The following is a 13,179-nucleotide window of genomic DNA, read 5'->3' as shown; positions in this document are numbered from 1 at the left end:
AGCTTTTACCATCCCCTTTTCTTCCTTTTACTGGAGCTGAGATGACCTTAATGTGTTGCAAGCGCCGTAAAATGCTTTTAAAAAAAACAATTCCACTCTGAACGGTGCAAATTTGAGTCCTTGGAGAAGGCTCGCATTCTCTCACCGTAATCAGGTGTAAAATGAGCACCTAGTTGGTATTATGTATGTCTGTCGTTAGAATAAACAAAAACAATTGATGCAAAGTATTGCTGTTGGCTTGGGACACCTTGTAAAGTGAATATAACTCTGTATGAATGCTCAAGTTGTTTATTTATTTTCAATCCTTGGACACAACAGGATAGAATTTCCTTTTCTCCATTTCGGAAATTGCCATTTTGATATAATCTTGCCAAACGTTTTTTGAATCATGTTTAAAGATCATTAGATAACCCAGGCGCAAAGATTAGGGAGGAGGGGGATGCGAAAAAAAAAAAACCAAAATAAAAAAACCCACAAGGCGGTGACGTAAGTTAAAAAAAAAAAGAAAATACGAAATAGTCTCGAAAAAATACAAAATACTTCCAGGCATCACTTTTTAATGCTAAGATATAAAGGAAATGAATCTTAATTTTCCTATCACGGTGCTCTTGAATAAGTGTCTTGGATTCATAAAATTTCCACCCCTCTTGTCAGTTTAAGTTGAAAATTTAAATATTTTATGAATTTAGTATTTATTTGCTTATACAGTAAATGAAGTGGTCTGAAAAAATGCCAAAAGTCAAACTCAATCCAAACGGTTTTAAAAACACCAAAACAACAAAATGAATTGGTAACCAGGCAACAAATGCAATAAAATGAACAATTGATCAGAAAAAAAACTCATACAAAATAAGTATATAGAGATGAATAGATGGAAGAAAGAAAATAAATGAAATAATGATATTGTATTAAGTGGTTGGAATGGTCAGTGTTGTGTGTTTACAACGTTTTGTATAATATTAAACATTAACCTCATCGATACTGTCTTTAGTAATAAATGATGTATTCTGTGCTGTTGGTGGTAGTGGAGGTGATGACGATGATGATGATGACGATGGCGACGATGATTATGATAATAATAAAAGCAAGGGTGATGGTGATGATGACGATGGCTACAAGGAGCAGGAGGAGGATGATAGTGAAGGTTATTAGGATAACAATGATGTTGAACCAAAGTGTATCCTCAAACAAGGCCCCAGTTCAAATTTAATTGACATAAACTTAACAATTATTTTATATGGCCCTCCTTCTCCAACAAATAGCTGATTGCGATTTCGGAAAGAGCTCCACATAATTTAATTTTTATTAGGGTGTGCTTTTTCTTATTTTCCATTGCGGGCGTTCTACTCCCCCCCCCCCCCCCTCCCCTCCCCTTTCCAGTTAAATGTGCATTATTAGTTCTGAGAGATGCCGTTATTTTTCCTTGTCAATGAACTATGATATCTGGTATTATAGTCTTTGTTTTAAACAAATAAGCGCTTTACTGCATTCCTTTTAGCACTATCGTGTGCTGGTGTCTCTCTTCTATTCATTTTGAATATAATATTTTATAAGCATCTGAGTGCATTCTATTGGCGGGGCCCAGAGTATTTTGTCAGTATAGGACTTTTAAATGATCTCAAACTAAGCACATTGGGTAGTGGATTGCTCTTGGAATAAACTTCTGTCTTTATTTGATCCAGTTCCCTTTGACTATCTTACTTTTTCTCCAATGCTTTTTGTAATTGTAAAATCTAGAATTTTCTTAGGACGCTGAAATGACCTGAAAGAGTCGCAAACAACGTAAAAACCCCTAAAAAAACAAAGACAAAAACCCACAAAACATAAGTTTTCGATGTATGACATGTTAAAAGCTTTTATGTCAACCAAGAAGATATGTCTATTATTTTGTATTCAAGTGCATGTTCGTATTTACCCTATAAATACCATTGGGAATAACAAGGTTATGACAACATGTCGAAAAAGGACAGAGAATGCAGATTTAAATGTTTAAATAAACATTGCATCAAGACCACTTCATCGACACAGAAGGCGAGGAGAAAATCATGCCTTACTTTCGAGAAATTCAAATCTCTATTTGTTCATGCGCAATAGCAAAGGCATCCATTAGTTAGGAATGTTTTAAAATTCGGCTAAAGTTGTCAATCTACGACTTGAAACAAGCGTTCGGTGAATTCGTTGGTTTTATTTGTTTATTTGTTATATATATATATATATTTTTTTTTTAGGGGAATGGGGGGGGGGGGGGGGGGAGCGCAGGGGGCAGGGAGGGGAAAAACATGGCGATCACTGCCTGCTGCTACTCGTGTATATTATAGTTTTATTTCAATGGTAAGAATCTTTGAGGCAAGATGGGGTACCTTACCTGGACCCCTGTCTAGTTGACACAGTTAGCTTGGCAAACATTTTAACTGAAAACGTGCCTGTGCTCTCTCAGTAGGTTTACGCTTTCGCAAGGGGAATCAAGACAACCCTATTTATATTTATACCTCTATAAAATTTAATTTCACTTTTCTAAAATTTTTCTTGGATATTATTGTCAGTGAGATATGCAAATAATGAATTATATACCGTATAATATACGATGGGTGACAGCAAAAAGGGTGATGATAGTGTGGATGATATTATTAAGCAATAAAATTGTACTGGTGGTTCTATAATAATCATGATGGTGTTGTGGGCTGTGTTGTGAATGACATTGGGGATATGGATGATGATGTTGGTTGTGGTGGTTATGATGATGGTGATGGTTATAATGATGATGATGATGATGATGATGATGATGATGATAATGATGATGATGATGATGATGAGTATGACGATGATCTGATGATGATGATGATGATTGTGGTGGTTATGATGATGGTGATGGTTATAATGATAATGATGATGATGATGATGATGATTATAATGATGATGATGATGATGAGTATGACGATGATCTGATGATGATGATGATGATTGTGGTGGTGGTAGTTGTGGTGAATGTGGTGATAATGATGATGGTGATAAAGTTGATGATAAAGACTACAAGACCTTAACAACGACAATGATGAAGAATTTATCACTACAGCCACTAAATGCTGTGTAAAAATAAATGCACTTAGATAGTTTTCCAATATAAAAATAGAACAGGTAACGCTATAATTTTGAGAAAACCTTACCGTCAACGTCCTTGCTCGGATTGTTCATAAATAAGAAAAAAAAATTATTGCAAGCCTAGATACATCACGGAGGACTGCGTTTAACATTAATACCGCCGTCATGCGACAACATTAATTTATTGACCTCGTTTGCAAACTTTTTCTTTTATGGTCATCAAGTATATTTAGATAAACACCAAAAGTTTAACAACAACAACAACAACAAAAAAAAAAAAAAAAAAAAAACCCAAAAAAAACAAACAAATAAACCAACTCATAAGTCGCACTCTCAAAACGCGCTCAAGTGAAAAATCAGTATCTTGCATGTAAGAGCGTTATTATTTTTCGGAACTGACGTGAAAGCGTCTGCTCAGCTACATTGGGAACTTGTTCGAAATTAGATACTATACTACTTGTGTAGGAGTTCAAGAATCATATGTCACTAACTACTTATGCCTGGTGTGACATAAAGAATAATTAAAATGCCAAATTTTGATGGTGAAATCATGTGTCAGCTTTGATTTATAAAACAATCGTGTTGATTTCATTTTTAGTTGGTTCTGAATTATCCAAGGAATTTACCCAATGGAAACCGTACGGTGCTCTTATTGGCTAACCAACCAGCGGCCTCGATGAGAAAAATATCCGCCATTTTGATGTTGGCTGGGAATCGCGTTACTATAGTAAACAAGCGCTGATCGGCCGTTCATGAAAACAAGTTGCTGCTCGCTCGTTTAACTCAAAATTATTCAAAACGATCTCTCTAAAATGATATAAATGTGACTTCTTAAGGTTTTCTTCACGGTCAAAACCACACAACATTCTATTAATGATTACGTCCGAGGCAAAAAGGAATATTGACAGGTCGACCGAGAGTTGAACTCGTGAGACGACAAACATCAATGCGAAGTGTAGCGAGAGTCAAGCTATTGTTTGTCTTGTCCTATTCTATATAGAAAAAAGGATAAATAGTATAGCCTCGTGTGTGAGTGGTTGCGTGTCATAGTCTTGTTTTTAAATTGTTTCTGTTGTTTATGTGTGTAGTGATGACTCTCTCACACTCAATTTCAATGCCGAAAGAGGAATTCCCGCACACAAGAAAGGGGAATTGGGGTGGTATTTGGCATACATATTGTATAGTATCTAGTTCGAAATAGATAACTGATTAGAATTATATTATGATATATAAACACAATGCCAAATACAATTCCGAAGTTTCCTTATTTCAAATGAAGTAAAGCTCCAAAACCTAATGGTAGTGATTGTAGTACTGAGTGTTAGTGAGGTGATGTGGTGTTGGTGGTGGTTGTAGTTGTAGTAGTAATAGTGATGGTGATGTGGTGGTGGTGATGATTGTAGTTGTAGTAGTAGTGGTAGTGATGATGATGTGGTGGTGGTTGTAGTAGTAGTGGTAATGGTAATGATATGGTGGTGGTGGTGGTTGTAGTAGTAGTGGTCGTGATGATGATGTGGTGGTGGTGTTTGTAGTAGTAGTGGTAATGATGCGGCTATGTGGTCTAGTAGTATGACACTCGCTTCCGGATCGGAAGGTCCTGGGTTCGAGCCTCGCGCTCGGCGCATAGTTGAGTCCTTGGAAAAGGCTCTTTACTCACATTCTCTCACCGTACTCAGGTGTAAAATGAGTACCTGGCCGTTAACAGAGTTGTCTTTGTCCGAAAAATTGTAATATCGCCTAACAGGCGTCATGTCCCGTCCTACATGTTAAATGTTGACCAGGGACCCCTTGTAAAGCGCTTTGAGCACATTTAGTAGATATTGCACTATATAAAGCTCAATTAAAAAAAAAATATTTCAATGATGATGATATGGTGGTGGTGGTTGCAGTAGTAGTAGTGGTAGTGATGATAATGTGGTGGTGGTTGTAGTTGTAGTAGTAGTGATAGTGATGATGATGTGGTGGTGGTTGTAGTAGTAGTGGTAGTGATGATGATGTGGTTGTGGTGGTTGTAGTAGTAGTTGTAATGGTGATGATATGGTGGTAGTGGTGGTTGCAGTAGTAGTGGTAGTGATGACGATGTGGTTGTGGTGGTTGTAGTAGTAGTGGTTATGGTAATGATATGGTGGTAGTGGTGGTTGTAGTAGTAGTGGTAATGGTAATGATATGGTGGTGGTTGTAGTAGTAGTGGTCGTGATGACGATGTGGTTGTGGTGGTTGTAGTAGTAGTGGTAGTGATGCTATTGTGGTGGTGGTTGGAGTAGTTGAGGTAGTGATGTGGTGGTGGTTGTAGTAGTAGTGGTGGTGGTGGTTGTGGTAGTAGTGGTAATGATGATGATATGGTGGTGGTGGTTGCAGTAGTAGTGGTAGTGATGACGATGTGGTTGTGGTGATTGTAGTAGTGGTAGTGATGATGATGTGCTGGTGGTGGTGTAGTAGTAGTGGTAGTGATAATGATGTGGGGCTGGTGGTTGTAGTAGTAGTGTTAGTGATGATATTGTGGTGGTGGTTGTAGTAGTAGATGATGTGGTGGTTGGAAAACACATTACAGGTTATTATAATACATGGTTACACACATTCTCTAACTTCATTTTTTGACAGCTTCGTTGTGCCATAAATTTCGCAACAGTTCTGAAACATTTTATTGTGGATTTTGATATTGTTTGTTGTTTTTCTTGTGTCGTTATGTTGACATAGATACCGAATGAATGGTAATTACTACATTCTCAGCCAACAACAAAATGGCGCTGAATGCTTTCATTGGTGGACACTTTTTAGGCTTCGTACGTATTCTCATTCGTTTAATTCTATGGAATTATCTCATCTTTTGCGTTCATTTTTTTATTTCTTTAACTCTTACTTTATCATCGTAGAATTCTTATTCTGATTTATTTTTTTGGTTTCGTCTCAAAACCGACGTTTATTTGTTCGCAGGTCTGATAACACAAATTGTTGTGGACTCGCTGTTGTCATGGAAATTCTCTCAAACGAACACAGAATATTTCCATAAACAACAATGATAAATCAAGCCCATAATTTCGCTCGGTTATCAGACCTACTAAGATTTGTGGCTATCTGGTCTTGTGGAATATGACACTCGCCCTTCATTTTGTGTCAGTATTCCCAAATAAAAAAGAAAGAAAGAAAGAAAGAAATAGATTTTAAAAACTGTTACTCAGAGAAAAAATTACTTAATTTTTCATTGTTGTTTATTTTCCTAAGTGATTAAACAACGCCCGTGCTCGGACCCGGGACCTTCAAATGCCTTAACCTTTCGGCCCCCTTGCGGGTCCCGCGTCCCCCTTTGCGACTAGCTGTAAAGAGTTAAACATCAAACAACGGGGTGAGCTATAAAAACTTTACAGAGCGTCAGATAATGTCATTGGTAAAATGAGGAGTTTCAACAGGTGACCGGAGACTTTTGGTTCGAGAGGCGTGAAAATTCCACAAATTAAATATGAAATAAAATTATACCATGTCATTAAAGTTAAAAAGATTGAACTCCCAGTCTTTAGAATTCAAATTTCTGAAGACTATAAAATCAATTTTCAACATCAATAATATCACTCCGACATAACACCAGGTCGAAGCGGTGGGTCACAAATGATAGAAGGAACGAAATTGGCGTCACTCAGCTTTTAGACAGTCGTTTTGGTGATTAGTTCTCATTAGATTAAGTTAATCAGACTATAAACTTTCAAGTTAACAATCCCGTTTTGTGTGTTGGTTCGTTATATCTGACTGGCGGATGTTATGAGTACTTTACCAAAACGCACAGCATCAATAGTTATATGTAGAGCATGAAGCACGATAATGCAGTGAAAATGCGCTTACAAATGTGTTGAGAAATAAATACGTCCAATTTCATCATCCATTTGAGGCTTAGGTTGCCGTAATTTTCCATGACTGTCACGAAAACAATTTGCAATGGGTGTGTCCTGTGTCTAGACCTAGGATGACAGGAAATAAAGGAATATAAAGATTGCGATGTCGAGGTTGTACAAGTGTCGTTGTAGTTGTAGTTGTAGCTATGTATGTAGATGTTGGAATAGGAGTAGTAGCAGCAGAACAGGTTATGAATGGATTGGTATTATGTTTTTTGTAAAATATGCCAAACACGACATAGAAAAATGATATTGATAGGAAAATAAGCAAAATTTACATTTGGCACCACATGATGAATGTAATATTATGTTAAAAATAAAAACCATTGTATTCTATGCAAAAAGTGAGAGTGATACTAACATAATTCAAAATTTTATAATTGTTTTCATTTCAGGAGTTTAAAAAATGAGTATCTCCTTCACCTGACGGTTTGATTCGTGCGTAATAATCAAATTTTATGAGAAAAGGATACTTTAAAATATGAACATCTCACATAAATAAATAATTCAATGTTAAAAGAGTTCAAAAAATAAGTAAAAAAGGATGATAATAATGAAATATAATAATATTTTCAAGCACAAACAAAACAAAAGTAAAACAGGAAAGAAATTACAATAAAAGGGAGAAAAAATGAAAAAAAAAATTAGAAAGAAAAAGTTTTAGGATTTGGCAATTAATATGTCAAAGTGGCAACCGTGGTTAGAAAGTGGCGTCCAACGGTTTGTCATGCCGTTGACGTGCCTATTTATGAGGCCATAGGACGTGGGTTCAGCTTTTATTTTAAGATGGGATTGGTTGGAGGGTGTTTGTGTATGGGAGTGGGGAGGGGGGGGGGGGGGGAGGTTGGAATGAAATGTGGACATTTTGCGAGATGTTTCTTTGATTTTTTAAAAAGCGTTTCCCCCTTCCCATTTACATTTTGTGGGACAGTTTATATAGGAAATGTTTGAGATTGTTCTGTAGCTATTCAAATGTTTTGCTGTGTTATATCCCACCCACTTTGATATCTGTTTTTTTCAAACCTATTAATTAGACACTTACGTTGCTACTCCTGCTGATGATGATGATGATGATGATGATGATGATGATGATGATGATGATGATGATGATGATGACGATGGCGGTGATGATGATGATGATGATGATGATGATGGTGATGATGATGATGATGATGATGAATAACAGGGAGATGACAGAGAAACGGCGGTATCAATACACATACCAAACGGTTAATAAGGCGAATATTGTGCGTAGGTGGGTGGTGTGTGTGTGTATGTATGTGTTGTGTGTGTGTTGTGTGTGTGTGTGTGTGTTAATGGTGTGTCTGTAAGTGTATGCCCTTCACAATTACGTGACCATCATCAAGGTGTGACAAAAACGTTTTTATGACTTTTCACCGTGTCATTCTGTGTTGTTTGATAATAACAAACGATTGTGTTACTAGATTTATAAACTGACAAAGCTCATAAGTCTCTGTATGACAACCGACCAATACTCTGCTTGACTTCAATAGATTTCTCTTCGATTTATATTATACTATCTAAATTGTTATAAATTCACAAATTGTGCATTATTTCTAACAATTAACTCAAAACATAAGGAACCAACTTTGATCACAAAATAATAGTAATAAAGAGCAGCAAATAACAAATAATTAAAATAGCTTGTTGAAGATTTAATCGAAAAGTCAAATTTGTTTCGATAAATTCCATTCACTGACAACAGACGCCATCAATTTTAGCATGTCGGTTGTGTCACCTCACGGTTGCGATAAAATGATCGGAGACTTGTATTGGATCGAACTATTTATGGTTCCTTTCATTATTGAGAATCAATCAATTTTTAAAATTTATATAAACATTTTCCATCTAAATTGGAAATATTTCTTATAAGTGGCAAAATATATAAGTATTAATGCAGAAATAGCCTGTGGACAAATAAAAAGCTCCATATTACTCTTCTCTCAAGAAGTCGAACGTTGTATAGTCTATTAAGACAATAGAAATTGAGTTCTAATTTTATTCAACACATGAATAATAAATTTTGAGTTGATCGACTTATCATCATGTGCATTGAACGGGCACCGTTCATTAGAATATATAAGCATCCATACACGCACACACACACACACACACACACACACACACACACACACATATATATATTTATATATATATATATATATATATATATATATATATATATATATATTATATATATATATATATATATCCAAAACGAAGGACAGAAAAATGGAAAAGACAGATGGACATAAATGATGGAGTGGGAGATACGGGGATGCCGTGGGAGGGGGGGGGGGGGGTGTAAGGGTGTTAGGTGCATCTTCCACGTCTGAGTCAGGGCCCAAAACTGTCGCATGGCGGGAACGACTTGGCCAACGAAATTTTCCATCAGCCCCCCCCCCCCCCCCCCCCCCTCCTTCCCCCCCCCCCTCCCCTTAATCAAACATAAAAGGTTCTTTCCACACTTCGTTGTCAATCTAATTAATTTCTGATAAAACTATTGCTTTTTTGATACGGAGAGTTTATACGTTTATCTTGGTGTTTTTGCCATGTTAACCGAAGAGTAACAATTACTTTTCACCCATTGCTCAGGAGGGTGGCCTTTTAAAAAGAATTATGTTCGTTATATCAGTTACTCCTTTACTTAATTATCCAGAGAAAGGCGTCGGTCTAATAAACAAAACAAAATGAAGTTTGAAAAAAAAAAAAAAAAAAAAAAATCAATAAAAATAAAATAAACATAAATCCAAATTTTAAAAAACACAAAACAAAGTAAATCGAAACAAATAGGCTGAAGAACTCCCCAGAAAAAATCAGAACCAAAACAAGGAAACAAGCAAGCAAATGAAGCAATAAAGAGATAATCATTTTAAAAAGAAAAGGAAAAAAATCAAACCAAAAATAAAATACCCCCCCCCCCCCCCCCCCCCCGAGAAACCATAAGTAATCGCAAGAAAGAAAAACAACAGCAAATTTAAAAAATAATAATAATAATAATAATGATAATTATTATTATTAATATTATTATTGTTATTATTATTATTATTATTATTATTATTATTATTATTATTATTATTATTATTATTATATATTATTATTATTATTATTATTATTATTATTATTATTATTATTACTATTATTATTATTATTATTATTATTATATTATTATTATTATTATTATTATTATTATTATTATTATTATTATTATTATATATTATTATTATTATTATTATTATTATTATTATTATTATTATTATTATTATTATTATTATTATTTATTATTATTATTATTATTATTATTATTATTATTATTATTATTATTATTATTATTATTATTATTATTATTATTATTATTATTATTATTATTATTATTATTATTATTATTATTATTATTATTATTATTATTATTATTTATTATTATTATTATTATTATTATTATATTATATTATTATTATTATATTATTATTATTATTATTATTATTATATTATTATTATTATTATTATTATTATTACATGGAATGAACTAGATAAAGAAAATTAAGTTTAAAGTCCAAACGATCGGAATGGGGAAGTTTAAAATATTTGATTCTTTTGTTTCTTTGGTGCTTTGTTTTGGTCTCTATATCGACATATAAGAAACAAAACCGGAGTTCTGCGATAGAGGCATTTAATTCAACTCAACCTGTACGTATAAGCTCAGTTTAAAATCAAATCCATAGCATCGGGTTCACATCGTTATAATACCGGTTTTAAATGATCAGTCACATATTATTGGTCAGGGTTGTCAGCTTGATGACAGAGCTAGCGACAGTGTTCAATGTCAATGGATAATTACTGATCCATAACATTTTATTTGGTAAGATTTGTATACGTATTAACCCGTTACAAGCTGTGTTCAAGTTTACTCGTACTTGCCTTCATATCTTTTTCTTTTTAACAAGACAGCAGCATCGTTCATGAGAATCAGGCTTCGTTGAATTTAACCGCATGATTAAAAGAGCTAGAGAAATATTTGTATGAGAAAGATGAAAGTGATTAAGTTATCACGTCCCTCAAAACAGTATAAAGTCGGAATGGCTCGGATACTCAAAATTGAATGTATAGACCAAAAAAAAAAATAATTAAAAAATGAGACTTGGGTTAAGCATAATAATATATGTAGATATTATTGCGGACAATACATGAGTAGGTGAATTTCAAAAACGCACTCAGTCCCATTTTCATCATTCAAAGAAAATCGCAATTTTGTTTCATTTATTTAGCGACTTAAAGAGGAAAATACGTGTTTTGTGTGCATCATAAAACAATACCCTGATTGTTTTGAAACTCTAAAATTTTCTCTGCTGATTCTATGGAGTTCAAAAGATAATGATATTGTTTATTCATTTTCTATCTTACAGTGTTTTGAAAGTCAGCTACTCAAATTGAATTAACAAAAACTAAAATGTCACATTTCTTGTCATTTTAAATTAACTGAAATCACCATTCGGCGTCTTATTTTTGTTGACTTAACCAATTTAAGTCCACGGGTCACAAATCAGGGAGCAGGTATTTATTGAAGAAGTTAAAAATCTCAAAAGGTTTGTATGAAACAGTTCCGACAAGGAAGGCATAACGAGAAATACAAGAAAAATAATTTCCCCTAAAATTTATTGAATTTCCCTCGGCTAGGAATTGAACACCAAACTACCTGTTGCTGGTACCTAGTTAAAGACAAATATTTTGCTTTGAAAAAAAATAATTTTTGACACAGTTTATCAGGAAGGTGTTATGTCGGGATAATTTAGACACTGTTAACTATATTCGTAGATCCAAATTTAATGCTAGAGTTAATTTTCTTTTTTTATCTAGAGAAAAAAAATATTAGTAGCCAAAGAGCTTGAAACTATAATATCATAATTTATTACCATTCCAAATTTGATTTGAGGTGTGATTAATTCCTAAGTGTAGGCAACTACGAATACAAACGGAACATCTAACAGGCAACTGGTGTTGTGTGAAATGGAAATATTGCTCCATATGGCCTGCTTGTGATATAAATGAAACATTTTGCAGGGCATTGAGCATGGCAAATCCACGGAAATGCGCAATATAAATGTTCATTTTTTTTCTTTCTTTAACAATAACTTCAAAATCTGATCCATTCCGCCATAACACCGTTTTGAGGCTGCAGGCCACTCGGTCTCGCCGTGAAAGAGTTAAATCTACAAACCCTTTTTTTGTCACCATTACGTTAATTATGCAATCACTTAATCATTCATGTGCTAACTCATTACTCATTACTCACGCATTCGCACAGATTGATTTCACTGTGATATTCATGATGAGTAAACCAACTTTATTTATTTATCTATTTATTTATTTATTTATTTATTTATTTTGTATACTTGACATTTCCTTTTATTACGACAATATCCGCAAGACTTTAACTATACTCAGAGCGTTTTAGAAATCTGAAAAGATGCCTATGAAACAATGCTGCACAAAGCAGAAAGAAAAATACAAGAAAAAAAAACAATAGCCTGCCCCAATCGGGTAATGATATGAAGATCCGAGGATCGATCTCCAGCCAGCTTGATATTTTGGGGTGTCTTTCTCTTTTATGTTTCTTTCTGCTTTATCAGGGTCTGCTTCATGCACGCCTGCTATCTTACAACACGAATGCCTTCTCTTCAATCTGTCAAAGCGCTACATCCTCCCCCCCCCCCCCCCGCCCCCAAACATGCAGATTTAGCTGATATTGCACTTGAAAGGTGTGCCTCAAAAAGGTAACGAACCAAATTTCTCACCTCACATCTGACTCTGCGCCGGATTATTTTCCTTGTGGTAATATAAAAGAGGAGATTTTTTCATCAATTAATCCATTTAAAATTAAAGTAAAGTCTTCGAATTTGTTTATAATTGAAATCTCGTTCTGAATTGACCCCAGGATTGTCTTTTAGTGCGCGCTTCTGTATGTGAGACTCACTTTTTTTTCTCTCCTCTAATCGCTCTTCTTAATATCACTCCAGATTGACTCGGTAAGACGTGCACAAATGTTCATGTTTGACAGCAGAAAGTAATGATGGGCACTATTTAACATTGTTGTAATGGATCATGTTTTCCTCTGGTTTGAGAGTATTTCCATTACAACAATGGGCCCAAAATAATTTGGGTTATCAGACCTGCAAAT

Source organism: Berghia stephanieae, chromosome 2, assembly GCF_034508935.2.
Source record: "Berghia stephanieae isolate SIO BIC M18660-M18661 chromosome 2, UCSD_Bste_1.3, whole genome shotgun sequence".
NCBI lineage: Eukaryota > Metazoa > Mollusca > Gastropoda > Nudibranchia > Aeolidiidae > Berghia > Berghia stephanieae.
Note: the sequence above shows the minus strand (reverse complement) of the source record.